Here is a 16,811-nt window from a genome sequence, read left to right on the forward strand (position 1 = left end):
GAAATAATCCTTCAAAAATGGCTTTTTTCAAACACTTAAATATGTAAAAACAGTTTTAGATCATGGGCCATAAAAAAACTAATAGCGGTCCCTGAGCCATCATTTGCTTACCCCTGTTCAACTGGGAGAAACAGGCACCAAGCAAACTAGTTACAGATAGTGATAACTGCTTGGGAGGAAGGAGTCAGGACAATGCTGGGTGGAGATGACAGCTTGGGTGGAGGAGAACTCACTGATGAGGGGACATTTCAGTTGAGAGCTAAGGGTGAGAATGAGCCTGCCTTCTGAAGAGATGGAGGAAGGGCATTTTAGGAAGAAGGGAGAGCATGGAAAAGCCCTGAGGCAGGAAAGGACTTGGCAATTTGTAGGAATGGAAAGGACACTAGTATCTGAAGCTTGGTGAGCATCAGGACAGGTGAGATGGGATGAGGTTGAAGAGAGAGGCAGGAACCAGACTGGAAAGCATCGTGTGGCTGAGGTAGCAGTTTAAATTTTACTCTAAGTATATGGGAAGCCATTGAGAGGTTTTAAGCAGGAAAGTGACACAACTGATTTACTATAAAAAAAAAATCACTCTGACTACTGTGGTGATAATGTATTTGAGAGGTGTGAGATGGAAGTAGGTGACTGCTGCAATAATCCAGGAGAGAATGTTATAGTTTCTCCTTGAGTGGTGATGGCAATAAAGAGAAGTAGATGGATGCAAGAGATAGAAATGATATAAAATTTGCTGATGGATCAAATATGATGTGTTAGAGTCTTCTGAGAACCAGACAACGATATCAGTTTAAAAACATGCAAAAGATTAGTGGAGGGAACACTTATGAGGGAACAATAAGCAGGCACCTGAGGGGAACTGGGAAAGACTTCAAACAGTTTCAGTCCCTGTGGAGGACAGGAAAGGAAGGGTAGGAAGATTTGTACAGATGTTGCAGTTCTAAGAAAGCTTCGGCACAGCCAGTGGGGAGTCTGCAAGCCAAAGTTCCCAATCAGAGGAGTCCTGTGTCTCGCAGGAATGGGCCTGCCTTAGTCCCCCTGTGCACTCACTCAGTTGCTGGCTGCGAGCAGATGGTGGGATATGCAGCCTAAAACCTGGTGATGGATTTCAGAGCACAGTAGCTGGGGCCATCAGTCAACAGTGCTCCTTGCAACTGTAGATCTGAGAGGTGCATTTTCATGGATGCCACACATGAGAAATAAGGGAAGAGAGGAAATGCAATACTACCTCTAAACTGTTGGCTTGACCAACCAAGTGATGGTGAATTTACTGAGATAATGAATTATGGGAGAGGAATAGGTTTGAGGAAAGAGATCAGAAGGTATATTTTTTATTACTAAGATTCAGATGTTTAACAGACATCCCAGCAGAGAGATCAAATAGCAATTGAATAAATCTGGTGCTCAGGAGTGACATTCTGTGCTGAAGGTGTAAATTTGGAAGGTATAAGTATTTACAACCATGGGACTGAATGAAATCATCCACGGAGATGGCAGATAAATCAGAAGATACAGGATGAAGCACTGACTTCAACACTTAGAAGTCAGGCTTAGGAAGGAGAGTCAGGAGGGAGGAGGGGAGCCAAGAGTGTATGGAATTACAGGAACCAAGAGAGCAAAGGGTCATTGATGTCAAATGCCACCAAGAGATCACAGGTCCATTAGATTTGGTAATGTGGGAGTTCTTAGTGACCTTAACAAGAGCAATGCAGTTTCAATGCTGTGGTGAGCTTGCAAACACAGATAAAAGTGGAATGGAGCATGAACAGGAGATTGGTGACCGAATATAACTCTTTACAGAAGACTTTATTACAAAGTCTTTATTATAAAGACTTATAAAGACTTTATTATAAAGTAGGGAAGTGAGGCAGTAATTGAAATGGGATAAGGGATCAAGGGAAGAAGTTTTAGGATGAGAGTCACTAGAACTGGTTATGCTGAAGGGAATGATGCAGTAGATGGGTAGGGATTGCTGAAGCAGGAGGGGGAAGGAACAACTAAAGGAATGAAATACTTGCAAAAGAAAGGGGTACTGGAGCCATAGCACAAGTGGAGGAATTTTTGTTTGCAAGAGCAGAAATGTAAAACAGAGAAGACAGATTTAAGTCTAGGTAAGTTGATAGATTTCACAGAGGGAAAATGAGAAAATTCTGATCAGATGGCTTCTACACTCTCAATTTAGTCTAAAGCAAGGTCAGGGGCAGAGAGTAAAGGAGAGGAGGGGTGGAAGAGATTTAAAGAAGGAGGATGAAATATGAATTATTTATCTTGGGGATAGAAAAGCAAACTTTCTACAGAAATGTGATAGGCTTACCAAGAAGGGATGAGTGTCCACTTGAAGATTATAATCATTACAACATAGATGACAAGCTAGTCATCCTAGTTAGATGACTTTTATCCAGCAGCATTCAACAGCTTCAGTGCAGGTTCTGAGAAAGTAGATAATTGGGCTCAGCCAGGGCTGGGATTGAGCCAAGTGGTATGACACAAAGAGAGAGGAGAAAGAGAGTTGAAGATATCCATAAGTGGTTGATTACTGTAACATGGGCTCTACACTGGGTAAGGAAGGAAATCAATATATGAATGTGGTGATGCATAGTGAAAAGGTAGCAAGGTTAATGGATTTGAGATCTCAGTGGGGTTGAGGAATTATTCAAATAGGTATACTAGAGTAAGTGAGCTGGAAGGATTGAAAGCAGTGGTCAGAGAGTATAACACTGGAATTCAGGATTTCGGAGGTAATTCAATGACTATAATGCCCAGGTTCTAGGCTGAGATGGGGTAGAAGAAAAGTTAGTGGAGGTGAAAAGTTTAAAGAAATGGCAAACGAGGTTGTAAGATAAGTTAGCCCCTTAAATACAAAGTCAACAAGAATGGAGTGGATGGAGAGAGAAAGATGATGAAACAGAGGCCAATGTCGTCAATAACCTATAATGGAAGAGTCCTAGAAAACTACATTGAGAGGAGAGATTTTTCCATCTGGGTGTGTGTAAAGTTAAGATTACCCAAGGCTTAGAAAGATAGAGGAGGAAAAATTGTTTGGAAGTGCTAATGAAAAAAAAAAAAATACACCAGCCCCACCTCCTGGCTCTGATATATGTGGGGAGTGGAAGGAAAAGTAGTGTCCACTTGAGAAGGCTACAGAGGAAGAAGGACCTCTAGGAACAAACAAGTTTCAGTAAAATTTTTTTAAAAGATGAGGTAACATTTAAAAGAGAATTTTATAGAGCTCTGTGGAGGTGTTTAGGAGTAGTGGGAAGAGTGGGGAATTGGCTCAGAGTAGTGGACATACAAGCAATATGGGGATGGGGGCCAGGTGACAGTGGACAATTTGGGGAATTGGGACTGCTGGGGTGATTACAGTTAACAGAAATCTAGACAGACCAAGAAAAGTGCTAATGCTCTGTTAATCCAAGGCCAGATAGTTAGCTCAATAGCATTGGTGTAACTGCACCCTCTGGCTGCTACCAATTGTTTGATGGATTGGGGGAAGGCACAGGGCTTACAAGGAAGCAAAGCGTCAGGAAAACCCTTGGGAGACTAGTCCCTCCTGCAGCTCTCCTGGAAGTAAAGAATAACCCAGCTCTGATGCATGGGAGCTTGAAGGGAAGGGAGAGAAAAAGCAGCATGTAAATCAGAGCCCAGTTCACAGACCTGATTAGCTTCAAGGCTGCCCTCCACTTCTGGCTCTCCCGAAGATGGGAGACATAAGCACTTGTGATGGTTAAGGACAAACAAATAACTTTGTGAGTATCCTCCAGGAAAAGATTCCCAAACTATAAATACATTCTTCCCTCAAATCCTGGACAAGCTATTGGAAAATGAAGGGGCTGGTTGCTTCTTTGTTCACAAAACCTAGATGAGTTGAAATATTTTTCTTTTTAAAATGCCTGATATAGAGCATGCAATTCCACCAAAATAACACTGGCAGGAGAATTTCTGAATAGCCCAGGTAATGGCAGCCATAACTGCCTAAATCTGAATCTCCCAACTCATTCTCCAAAAATCACACCACAGAAATACACAATAAAAAGAACAAATAAAACTACATGAAACCCATGCTGTCTGCTTAACTAAAGAGAATGCCCAAAGTATCTGTAAGTAGAAAATAAATACTAAATCTCAGCAAGCTGTGTCCCAAGCTCCTGCCACAAACTTTCACAGAGATAAAGAGCAGTCTGGAGAAAATTAATGGATGAGAGTAGAGGAGAGCTGTTGATGTGCCTAAGATTGATCTAAGGTAACCACACAGACACAAAGAGAAAGTCCATCCTGTATGCTAAAATATTGGAAGATTCCTGGTAGATAAGAGCACTTACTATACCTATTTTGTTAAAGTGCACATGATTCATGGTAGCAGTCTATGAGAAAGTAACAGAAGGTAAAAAGTAATGGAGAGGCATCTTTAGAGCTTGGTGAAGAGGAAAAGAAGTAAAAAGAAATGTTAGGGTCAAGTAAGGCAAATGAGTTTCAAAGCTTTGAAAATATGCAAACTTTAGCTACACACACTCACGTGCATGCACATGCACATGCAAGAACCATCCATCAAGAAATGTATTTCACTGCAGAAGACACCCTTGAACTTGGAAACTTATAAACCACATCAAATCTTTGAAATGAATAGGTGATATATTAGGATTCTACAGAGAAACAGAACCCATTACATAGATATAGATATATAGATATAAAGCATTGGCTCACATGATTATGAAGGCTGAGAAGTCTCATGATCTGCTGTCTGCAAGATGCAGACCATAGTTCTAAGGCCTGAGAGACGAAGAGCCAACTGAACAAATTCCAATCTGAGTCTGAAAACCTGAGGACCAGGAGCCCTGAGGGCAGGTGAAAATTGCTATGCCAGCTCAGTAGTCAGGCAGAGGGCCAGGTGATCTTCCCATCTTCTACTTTTGTGTTCTGTGCAGGCCCTCAGTGGATTGTGTGGTGCCCACTCACATTGGGAAGGTCAGCCTGCTTTCTTAGTCTACTGATTCATCTCTTCCAGAAATACTCTCACAGACACATCTAGAAATAATATTTAACCAGATATCTGAGCATCCCATGGTCCAGTAAAGTTGACATATGAATGAATTATCACAGGTGCAAAGAGAGTAAATATATACAAAACTATTATAAGACGAAAACAACAAAAAAAACCCACTTTAGCTGATGAAAATTCTGGCCTCCCCCCAAAAGTAGAACAACTCAAAGCAGAAGAAAACTGTGAAACTCCAAAGTGAAGTAAATATCCTCAAATAAGCATTTGGAGATATGAAAAAACACCGTGAACCAGACATTGTAAAATAGAAATGGACGAAAACCAAGAAGAAATAAAAAGAGAGTGGGTTTAATCCAAGAAAAAAATATAAGAAAAAGATAAAAATTAGGACAAATTGCAAGTTTCCAAGGTAAAATAGAATCAATAAGGGCATTGGCAAAAGGTAGGAAAATAACCAAGATAATGAAAAGGAGATACAAAACTAAAAGTAATTGGACTCAGAGAGAAGTAGTTGAAATTGAAGACAGGTAAAGAAGAAACAACATACGAATGATTGTAATCCCTAAAGGATATAAACAAAATAACAAACAAACGGAACTAATATTTAAGACCATAAACCAAACATTTTCAGGATATAAAAGAAGACATAAATCTATGTACTGAAAGGACCCATCAATTACATGGGAAAATTAACCCAGACGTATCAACTCCAAGACATAGGCAAGTAAAATTATTAGACTTCAAAGATAAACAAAAAAGTCTCCAAGAGCTCCAGGCAAAAAAAAAAAAATCAAGAAAGGACAAGAGAATTAGACTAACACAGGACTGCTCTAAAACAACACATGAGCAAGGCAACAATGGAAAGCAGTTTTAAAAACTCAAGGAAGGCAGGGCATGGTGGCTCATCCCTGTAATCCTAGAGTGCTAGAGCACTCTAGTAGGCTGAAGCAGAGAGATAGTTTGAGGTTAGGAGTTTGAAACCAGCCTGAGCAAGAGCAAGAACAAGACTCTGTCTCTACTAAAAATAGAAAAAATTAGCCAGGCATGGTGGTGAGCACCTGTAGTCCTAGCTACTTAGGAGGCTAAGGTAAGAGGATTGCTTGAGCCCAGGAGTTTGAGGTTCCTGTGAGCTAGACTGATGCCAGGACACTCTAGCCCAGGCATGTGGCAGAGCAAAACTGTGTCTCAAAAAACAAACAAACAAAACTCAAGGAAAAAAATGTGAGTAAAGGACTTCCAAGGAAGGCAACCTTTTCTTCAAATATCAAGGTAAAAGAAAATGAGTTTTAAACATGAAAACATTCAAGGAATTTTTTTATACATGAGCCTTTCTTGAGGAATCTTTGAAAAGGTGATTCCATTCAATCAAGTGGTAAAACTTCCTTCAAAAGGACAGATGATGATCATTCACTATATTTATTAATAATTGTAGATCTAAAAATAAACAAAGGTGGGGACAAAGCTCAAAACACAATGTTATATGTTGTGTGTAATAGGTTCTGACAAAGTAGAAACAATGCAACTAAAAATGGGAAAAGAGAAAGAGGAAAATAGAAAAAGCTCATTGATTGTGATACAGGCAATGGCTGAGGGTTAAGGGATGATATTGAAATTAACAAATTAGATAATAGAAGGTTAAATGAGAAACAAGGAACTAAGTTTCTTTTTAAAAAGTATAGTATAGAGATAGTTTAGCAAGCTATACTAAATACAAAAAGAAATTTAAAAATTAGAAGAGCAAAGAAAATGCAAAATGTACAGAAAGAAACAGAGCAAATACAACATAATTTAAGATTATTATATAAAATAATTTTAACACAAAATAACACATTGACACTAAATACATGTCACATTAGTAAATTTGAATGGGTTTAACTTATCTATTAAAAGGAAAAGATTTCCAATTTTGATCACAAAACAAGATGCTGAAAATAAGAGATATCACTAAATCAAAATGACTCAGAAAGTCTAAAACTAAAGGGATAGGCAAAAGTATACTAGACAAATAGAAACAAAAAAAAAAGAGCAGAGGCTGTGATCATGATATCAAAGTGGAATTTGAACCACAATGCCTTAAATGAGACAAATGAGGACATGTTGTAATGCCACAATTCACAATGGATATGTAACAGTTACGAATTCTATTCATGAAATAACTCAGCAGCAAACTTTATAAAGCAAAACTATAGGACATGCAAAGAAACATTGATAGAAACACATTAATAATAAAACTTTAATATGCCACTTTCAGTACAAAACAGACTCAGTAGCCAAAAAAGGTAAGGAGAATAAATACACATCCAAGTAGGATAAACAATATAGATCTGAGTATCCATAAGCAGACCTTATGGATATACAGTCATGTTTACTTAACAAGTTTCTCAGAACTTAACACATTCTGAGAAATGCGTTGTTAGGGGATTTCATGATTGTGCAAACATCTTAGAGTGCACTTACACAAACCTAGATGGTATAGTCTTATACACACCTAGGTGTGTGTATGGTACAGACTGTTGCTCCGAGGCTACAAACCTGTACAGCATGTTACTGTACTGAATACTGTAGACAACTGTAACACAATGGTAAGTATTTGTGTATCTAAACATAGAAAAGGTACAGTAAAATTCAGTATAAAAGATAAAAAATGGTACCCATGTAAAGGGCATGTACCATGAATGGAACTTTCAGGACTGGAAGTTCTTCTGGGTAAGTCAGTGAGTGAGTGGTGAGTGAATGTAAAGGCCTACGACGTTACACTGCTGTAGACTTTATAAACACTGTACATTTAGGCTATACTAAGTTTATTAAAAATGAAGTAATTATGCTATGATGTTACAGTGGCTATCCTGTCACTAAGCAATGGGAATTTTTCAGCTCCACTATAATCTGTCAGACCACCATTGTTCAGCTCATTGTTGACTGAAATATCGTTATGCGGTGCACGACTGTTATTATTTTCTTTCATTCTGCTAGAGAAATTGTTTATAGGCAATAAGGAAGTTTTGGTTCATGTGTAAATAATGTCTCTGACCTTAGTCTTTACTAAAATGAAAGCATCAATTTTTTAATGTAGAGTTGGCTTTTTTGTTTTATTTTCTTCATGCGTTGTATGTTTTTCCCCAAATGTTAGTACATACTTGAACAGTTGACTTTTTTTAAGGAACCAAATGTTTTAATTAAAGTGATAGATAATAGTCCTACATTTGTATGAATTTGAAACTTACAAAGCACTTTGGTTTTCAAACTCTATGCCCGCAACATCAGTCTTTCTTCTCCCTGCCTCAGAAGAAAAACGTGACCCTTGGGCCCACAGCTTAGCCCTGGTTCCAGCCTCTGGCCAGCAGAACTCTGCTCCACTGCTACATCATATCTTTCCTATGTCAGCCGCTCTCCCTCTCCCAGCCTATAAAAAGAATACAAACCCTCCCTCCAACTGCAAATCCCCTGTAGCTACTGCTACTTCTCTTTGATCCTCAGAGCATCTTCTGCTCTCATCTCTGCATCCTCTCTGCTACACAAGAAATGACTCTGTAACTCTCAACCCCTAGGGCTATTCTACCTCGGAAGACCAGGTTGGCTATCCCTTCCTTGACATCATCTCCTCCCCTGGCCTCCATGATGCCCGTGTGTCCTCCTACCTCTCATGGCCTCTCTGGCTGCCTTTTCCTCTTTCCACGCACTGATGTTCACCAGGGTTCTACCTTCCACCCTCCTTGCACTTCTACACACTCCCCTCCTAACTTAATCAACTCTTGGGATTTCTGTTGCTGTTTGCTGCTGACTCCCAAATCCAGTTGTCTCTTTTCAGCTCCATATTTCTACTTCTGTGCACCTGTTGGACATTTCCATTTAGATATCCTACCTAAAGGAACTCAAATATCAGAATTGATTATTTTCCACAACTGCTACTACTTCGCAATTGCGTGAGAGTGGAAGGGAGAAGGGTATACAATGAGGAAGGATGTGGAGATCTCAGAGACCCTCTTCACAGCCAGGGAATGTCTGTATGGAGAGAATCTGGAGATGTGCGCTTCGGGGTCCCGCACTGCTGTGTGGTGCATGCAAGTGTTAAGTCCGCTGGTAAAGCTAGTGAGCATCATAGCTATCTTTTCAAGCCCCCTCCCCAAGCCTCCTGTTTGTATAATTTGGATTTTATCACTAGAAATCTTTTTTTTTTTTTTTAATTTCAGAGTATTACAGGGGTAAAAACATTTCGGTTACCCAAATTGCTTTTGTACCATTTGAGTCAAAGTGATAAGTGTGCCCACTCCCCAGACAGTGTCCATTATACCTGTTAGGTGTGAATTTACCCATCCCCTCTTCCCCAATGCCTCCTGCTTGATTTCTGTTAAATATTATTTCCATATGTGCACAAAAGTATTGATCGATTTGTTCTCATTTAATGGTAAGTACATATGGTGCTTGTTTTTCCATTCTTGTTATACTTCACTTAGAAGAATGGTCTCTAGCTCCATCCAGGTTAATACAGGTGGTATTATTCATTGTTTGTTTTTGTTGTTGTTGTTTGGTTTTTTTATGGCTGAGTTGGAAATCTTGAGTAAAGGAATATTTTAAGTTTTTTGGACTTCCCTGTGGAGGCATAGGGTGGAGGTTGGGAAATAGACTCCTCCCCAGTCTCTCAGTATTGTTCAGCTTCTAGACTAGAGTAGTGTAGGTGAAAGAGCCACAGTGAGAACCACTTCTGGAGGTTATCCAGCCAGACATGTGGTATACCAAGTCCCCAGATTATTTTGTTCCTTCCAGACAAGCCTCCCTTCCACACATACACAGGCCTAAGTCAGACAAGAGGAGGCTTGGTGCCCCTGCCCTTGCTTAAACCACAGAACAATCTTGAATCACCTCAAGTCTCATGGGCCCCTTCCATTCATCCCCAACATTGCTCCCAGATTTTCTAGAGTTTAATATGATCTTATCACTCCTCTCCTTAAGCTTCTCCAGAGTTTAAGGGGCTCCCCTTACCCCCATTGTCCACGAAGTAAAGCCTTAGTAGGTGGGCACCCAAGAGCCTTCCACCACCTGACTTGTGTCTAACATGTCAGCCTTTGCACTTACCATTTCACCATCTGTTCCCTGTGCCCCCGCAGTTCTGAACTACTTCCCAGGACAGGTTATGTGCTGTCAGCCTAATGAGTCCCAACGTGGTCTTCAAGGTTCCACTGTGGTTTGACTTCCCCTGAAGGTTTGCCTTCCCTCTTCTTAAGACTGCTTTTTTCTTCCTAAATGCTTTGATAGCATCTTTTTCAAAGCTCAGTTAAGGTCTACTTATCACAATGTATGGAAATGGATAGTTTGCTTGTCTGCTTTCTCTCTTAAAGAAAGAGGATTTGCCTCACCCATCTTTACCCCCAGCAAAAGGTCAGGAGCAAAAGGGATTCCTGATAAATGCATATGGAAGAAAAAAGTAGGTTGGCAAGCAGGCAACATGAAGAAATTAGTTCGGTGTATGCCATGCCTCAAATCTGAAGTGGGAGATAACAAACCACTTCTCCCACTTTCTCAAGAGGCCCAGGCAGAGATTGCGTCTCGCTAAGAAGTCAAAAAAGAAAAGCCAGATTCAGGCTGTTCAGGACTCCCTTTCAGCTAGGGAGCAGCTAGCTAGCTCCCTTGTAGCATATGATTTAGGCTTGACCAGTCAGACACACCAGACTCAGGTCTAGCAACAGGAGCTAGTGATGCCCAGCTGCAGGGATGGGGGAACTGCAGCACAGACATGCCCACTTTTTCCAGAGGCAGCAGTGTTGGTCCCAGAGGCAGCATCTAGTGCCACTGTTGGCTCTGTAAGATCAGCAGCATCCTCACAGGGCTGTTTCTGTAGCATGGCTGTGGTAAGGTCCTTGTCTGCTGCCAAGGCCCTCTTGTTTTCCAAGCTTGTACCTCTATCCTACCAAGAAATGCTTTAAACCACACAATGTCCTTTTTTGCTTCTACCAGCCTGGGTTAATTTTTCTTGGTCCAATTCAATCTGCCAGACTGGTACAGATGATCAGATCAGATGGTTTAATAAAACGTAAGTACACTATTTCTACTTTGTTTTATTGGCTTATTGATTTGCAGTGTCTTCTACTTGGCTCCTGCTCAGGGACTATTTTTCTTGGATGATTTTTCTTTTAGTAATGCTGATATGTTAAAGAGGATTTTTTCCCATCCCTCCTTCTTTTTGGTGTGGGGGATTGTGGGTCACGATAAACAAATTTTAATTGACCAAAATCTACACTTAGGTAGAAAAAATTAGGCAATTAATGAGTATAAGAATAAAGGAAAACAGAGGGAAAGCACAAATCAGTGCCTTGTGCAGGAGAGTATCACAATATGACTGTGAACTCATTTAATTTAACTGGTTTGTTTTATAGATAAGGAACTTGCAACAAAGAATCACACAGGTAATAGCTGAGCCACAATTAGCCATATCTCCAGACTTCTAATCCAGGATTTTTGCCTCTATCCATTATACCAAGAGGCAAAAGGCAAATGACTGAACAGCCAGCTGAGATCAGATTAAATTCAGCCCAATTAATTATACTTTTTAGGTTTGTGGTTGTATATGATAAGAACTTACATTTCAGGAGGTTATTAAATTTACAAAGCAGCTATATCCTCTCAAAACTGCTCTGAAAGAAGACAGCACTTTTTTAAAAAAAGAGGTGTTGGTATTCATGCCTTGATACACTTTTTATCATTTCCTATCTCTGACTCTCTTATCTCCCTTTTCTATTTGTTTTGGTTTTGAAGTTGTAGCTACAAAATGAGTTAGTTGGGAAGAAAGCAATATTATTGTGTTGGAACAAAAGGGTCTGCTGATTGGAGCCATCATAAAAATATATTAGATGTTGTTATTAACCTCCATTTTACAAATGAGGAAACAGAAGCCCAGAGAGATTAAGTGGCTTGGCCAAGATTAAATAACCATGAAATGGCAGAGCCATTACAAGGATCATTTAAAGAAACATATAACATGCATTGAGCATTTAATGTGTCAGGCTTGGTAAACAAGGTGTAGGATATAATGCTAGTTAACTCCTAGGTAACCAGAAATTTCTATAACAGTGTATTATATTCTAAACCACTATAATGAAATTTTTATTTTACCATACTCTGTAATTTTAGCAGCTTGGCCAATCAGTAAATACTTCTCTGTTTACATAAGATTCATGTAACCAGATCTGTTTGGATATTGATCTTGAAATATATTGAAATAAAAGGTCTTAACTCAGAAGCATGTGTTTTGAATCATTTGTCTAGATTCTCTAAAGTAAAATGGAAAGTTATAATTCTCAAATGTCCCCAAATGAACAAAAAATTGATAAGAATGTTATGTTGATTGAATTACTATTTAATCAATTATTACAACTTGATTTAACAAGATAGTTTCCTTTTTCAGTCTAATGGCATACAAAGAGGAAACTTTATCTTTTATATCGTTTCTCCAAATTCTTTGTAAAAATTATGAAAGTCTTTTGTGAAAGAAAACTAAGCAAATTGATATGGAACATAAAGTGAATAAAACATTCTTAAAATGTAGTTGTCCATAACGGAAAACGTCATTCTAATATATTTAGCTAAAAAAGACCATTAGTACAAGACCCAAATATTAATGAAATCCAGAGTTTTCGACAAAATGTCATTGCTGCTTTTCCCTCATAAAGTTAAAAGAAAAATGGGGACGGCTTTTAAGTGAAAACTGAATAAAGGTGCTGGCCTCTCAACTGGATACAATGCAAGGATACAGAAGAAATCATAAGATGTGGGCGGGCAGTCTCACAGCAATGTCTTAAATATAATCCTTCTAAAGACTTTAGGTGGCTGTCAAGCCTTTTAGACATCTGATTGATAACGGCTGTTTTGTCAAAGGCGCGTTTTCTTTTTCATCAGGGCTTCAGGAGACAGCCCACCGCCGCCAGCTCAGGCTGAAGGATGACCCTTTCTCTCAGGCTGGGACGTCCCTAGCTCTCCTAGCCACGCCCCCTCCAGCCCCCCGCAGCGGGGTCCCGCCCCTTCCGCCTCCCACTTCCTGACAACCAAGCTCCTTTGCGCCGCCTTTTCGGGCCCTGATTGGCTGATGTGCCAACCGCTAACGGCTGCTTGCAGAGTTTAAACCCGAGCCGCGGTGGCGGCTCTGCGCCGAGCTCCGAGAGCTGGATGGTGGTGCCCCACGTTCAGAGAGCGGTAAGTCAGTGACCTGTAGCGTTAGGTGTGGCCGCAAGGACCGCTACCTTTCTTGAGCGGGAGGTCTCGGCGCTGTCCGCCGCGGTCTCCGGCCTGCCCTCCGCCCTTCCAGATCCCAGACCGCAGGCCCTTCTCTGGCGCTCAGGGCTTGTTTGGCGGAGTTGCTGTTTTTGATCTGAGTCGCTGCCTCTTGTCTCGGGCGATTTGAGCGCCCGGCTGGGCGAGCGGGGTGAGCCACTAGTTAGAGGGTCAGTTCCTTCAGGGAAAGGATTTTTGTCTTTTTGACTGCTCTACTCCCTGCTTCTAGACTAGATTCTAGCTCATTATGAGCGCTCATTAAATATCTGGGTATGAACGTTTGGGACTGCTTGCTGCAGTTCTTGAAGAAGCCCTCTCCTTTGGATAACCCATTTAGAAGAGAGACTGGCTGAAGACGAAGGGGTGATGGAAAATGGGGGAGGACTTAGAACTTTAAGTCTTCTTGATGTACAGGTAGGATTTTGGTAGAGTATAGGGACGATGATTTTTCTAGGTGAGGGATCTAATTCAGGAGAGCTGGATGTGGAACTGAGTATTTCATATTTAGAGGTAACCGAAATGCTGACCAAACAAGAGCTGCAGAATAGTAATAAATAGGTGATATTAGGTGATATAGGTGAGTACGGACTATGTTCCAGGTCACTGTACATACAGTTGGCTCATTTATTCCCTATGAGAAGATGTCCTTATTTTCTATAATTTTATAAATCTGGAAATTGAGATTTAGAGATCTTGGGATCACATAACTAGGAAATGTTGAAACTGGGGCTCCAGCATAGTTATCTATAATGCCTTGGTGTTTACATGGTAAATCACCCTGAAACAGTACTCCAAAGGCCTGTTTCTGGCTCCATAAGTGCCACTTGGTGAGGTCATTATTAAGAGGGGTGATGGCAGTGTTAAGGAAGACTCCCTGATTTCTGGTATGGACATTTGGATGGGTGATTGACAGTGCCATTTATTAAGTTAGGGAAGTGTGTACAAACCAGCTTATTGGGAAGGGCAGTTCAGCTGTGGTTTCCTAATTAGCAAAATGAGATTTGATATTCCCAACTGGATTTTTTGGGAGATGGACTAGGTTTCTATGTTAGCATCCCTTTTAGGTGTGTGAGATGCAACAATTTGCATGGAATTTCTGTGTGTTCCTATGTTCTACTGTCTGTGGAATAGATAGTGATCTTTGATTTTAAAATTTCTTTTTGGCAAAACTTAGAAGAAGCTTTGAGTCTTAATGTTGAAAGGTTCCTAGTTCAATTTCTTCTCCACTGTAGCAATTTTTTCTAAAACCATCTTTCTGTTTTCTGTCTGACATCTTCTAGCATCTGCTCAACACTTTCAAAGGAAACCGATTCCAAGACTGGGTAATTTCCACTCTTGGGAAGTTCTTCTATTCATCCATAGTCACTTCTTCAACAAAAGTTTATGCAGCAGCTGCTATGCAATAGGCACTCTTACAGGCTCTAAGTCACAGAAGCAAACTTGACAAAAATCCATGCCCCTGTTGAACTTATATTTTATTACTGGTAGGAGAAAACAGACAATAAATAAGTAAGAAATAATTTGATTTTATGTTAGACATTGATAAGTTAATGGAGAAAAATAAAACAGGAAGGGGAATTGGGGGCAGGTGTGCAATTTTAAGTAGTTTGGACTGTGAAGGCTCACTAAGAAAGAGACATTTGAGCAAAGACTTGAAGAAAATGAGCAGGCCCTGTGGTCATTTGAAGGAAGAATGGAAACAAACGAAAAAGGGGATACAAAGGTTCTGTATTGTGAACACCTCAAGGTAGCTAATGTGGCTGGAGCCTAGCAATCAAGAGGAAAAGTAGTGAAACGGTCAGAAAGGTGCACTGATAGGTAATTGTGAAAGGAAGAAGTGTCAAATTGTGTAGTACTTTGTAGGCCATTATAAAGACCGAGTGAGGTGGAAAGCCACTGGAGGATTTTTTCACACAGGAGTGACATGAATTTACTTAAGTTTTAAAAGGCTCATCAACACTTTCAAAGGAGACCGATTCCAAGACTGGGTAATTTCCACTCTTGGGAAGTTCTTCTATTCATCCATAGTCACTTCTTCAACAAAAGTTTATGCAGCAGCTGCTATGCAATAGGCACTCTTATAGGCACTAAGATACAGAAGCAAACTTGACAAAAATCCATGCCCCTGTTAAACTTACATTTTATTACTGGTAGGACAAAACAGACAATAAATAAATAAGAAAATAATTTGATTTTATGTTAGACATTGATAAGTTAGTTATTTGGTTGCTAGGTTGAGAATAGATGGGGGCCAGGGCTAGAAAATGGAAGCAAGAACACTGTTTAGGTAGCTATGGCAATAATGTACATGAGGGAGAATGACAACTTGGATCAGAGTGGTAGCAGTCGAAATAGTGGTATCCCTTGTGGATATGTTGTGAAAGTTGGACCAGCATGACTGATGATAGAGTAGATGTGGGCTGTGAAGAGAAGTTTCTGACCTGAGCAACTGGAAGGATGGAGGTGACAGTAATTGAGATGGGGAGGACATTGTGGAGCAGGTTTGGGGTGAGGGACGTGTTATATTTGAGATGCATAGTAGACATCCAAGTGGAGATGAGGAGTACACAGTTGGATGAATAATTCTGGAGTTCAAGAGAGATGTCTGGATTGAGAATATACATTTGAGAGTCACTAGCATTTAGATTTAAAAGCCAGGACACTGGGTGACAGCCCCAGGGAATATATATATCTTATATGTGTGTGTGTGTGTGTGTGTGTGTGTGTAGAGAGAGAGAGAGGAGAGAGGAGAGAAGAGAGAGAAAAGAGATGAGGTCCAAGGGCTGAGATCTGGGGCACTCCAGAGATAAGAGGTTAGAGAGATGAAGAATAACTAACAGAAGAGCCTGAGAAGAAGTGGTCGGTGAGACAGGAGAAAACCCAGAAGAATGTGCTGTTTTGGAAGCCAAGTGAAGAAACTGTTTCAAAAAGAGGGAATGATCTGACATTAAATGCTGCTCACAGATCAAGTAAAAGGAGAACTGGGCCTAGACCACTGAACTTGATTTAACAAAATGGTAATTTAGTGACCTTATTGAACAGTTTCCACAGAGTAGTGGTGAGAGCAAAAATTTCTTTTTAGTGGATCAGGAGAGACTGGGAGATGATTTGGAGACAGCAAGTATAAACAACTCTAAAGGAGTTTTTCTATAAAGGGAAGCAGAAGAATAGGGTAATGGCATTCCAGCATCAGGGACCATTTCTATTTTCTTAATGTTCAATTTTCATGCATTTATACACGCTATTCTTTATTCCTGGAATACCCTTCCTAATTTTGATGCCTGACAAGTTCTTAGATTTTAAGACTTATTCATTCAACAAATATTTACTCAGTTCAAAGCCCTCACCATGTACTGTTTTATCAGTTGGGATATATATCAGTGAATAAAACAGATAAAAATACATAACCTCATGGAATTTAAATTGTAGTTGAGGAAGATAGCTGATGAGTAAATTCTATAGTATGTTAGTGAGCTAAATGCTATAGAAAAAAATAGAAAAAGGTCTAGTGATCAGACTTGCTAGGGGAAGGAGCTATAGTTTTGAATGACCTCAC

At 40.0% G+C, this 16,811-nt stretch overlaps 1 protein-coding gene across 1 annotated transcript in view; it reads left to right on the top strand.

Annotated features, from left to right (window-relative positions):
- The first annotated feature begins 13,067 nt into the window (after window positions 1-13,067).
- SGO2 (shugoshin 2) overlaps window positions 13,068-16,811 on the top strand; it is a 49,556-nt gene continuing 45,812 nt past the window's right edge. Inside the window, exon 1 of the mRNA XM_012739073.3 lies at window positions 13,068-13,177. The gene's annotated coding sequence lies outside the window, so the exon portion shown is untranslated. The remainder of the gene's footprint in view (window positions 13,178-16,811) is intronic.

Source organism: Microcebus murinus, chromosome 8 (assembly GCF_040939455.1).
Source record: "Microcebus murinus isolate Inina chromosome 8, M.murinus_Inina_mat1.0, whole genome shotgun sequence".
Lineage (NCBI taxonomy): Eukaryota > Metazoa > Chordata > Mammalia > Primates > Cheirogaleidae > Microcebus > Microcebus murinus.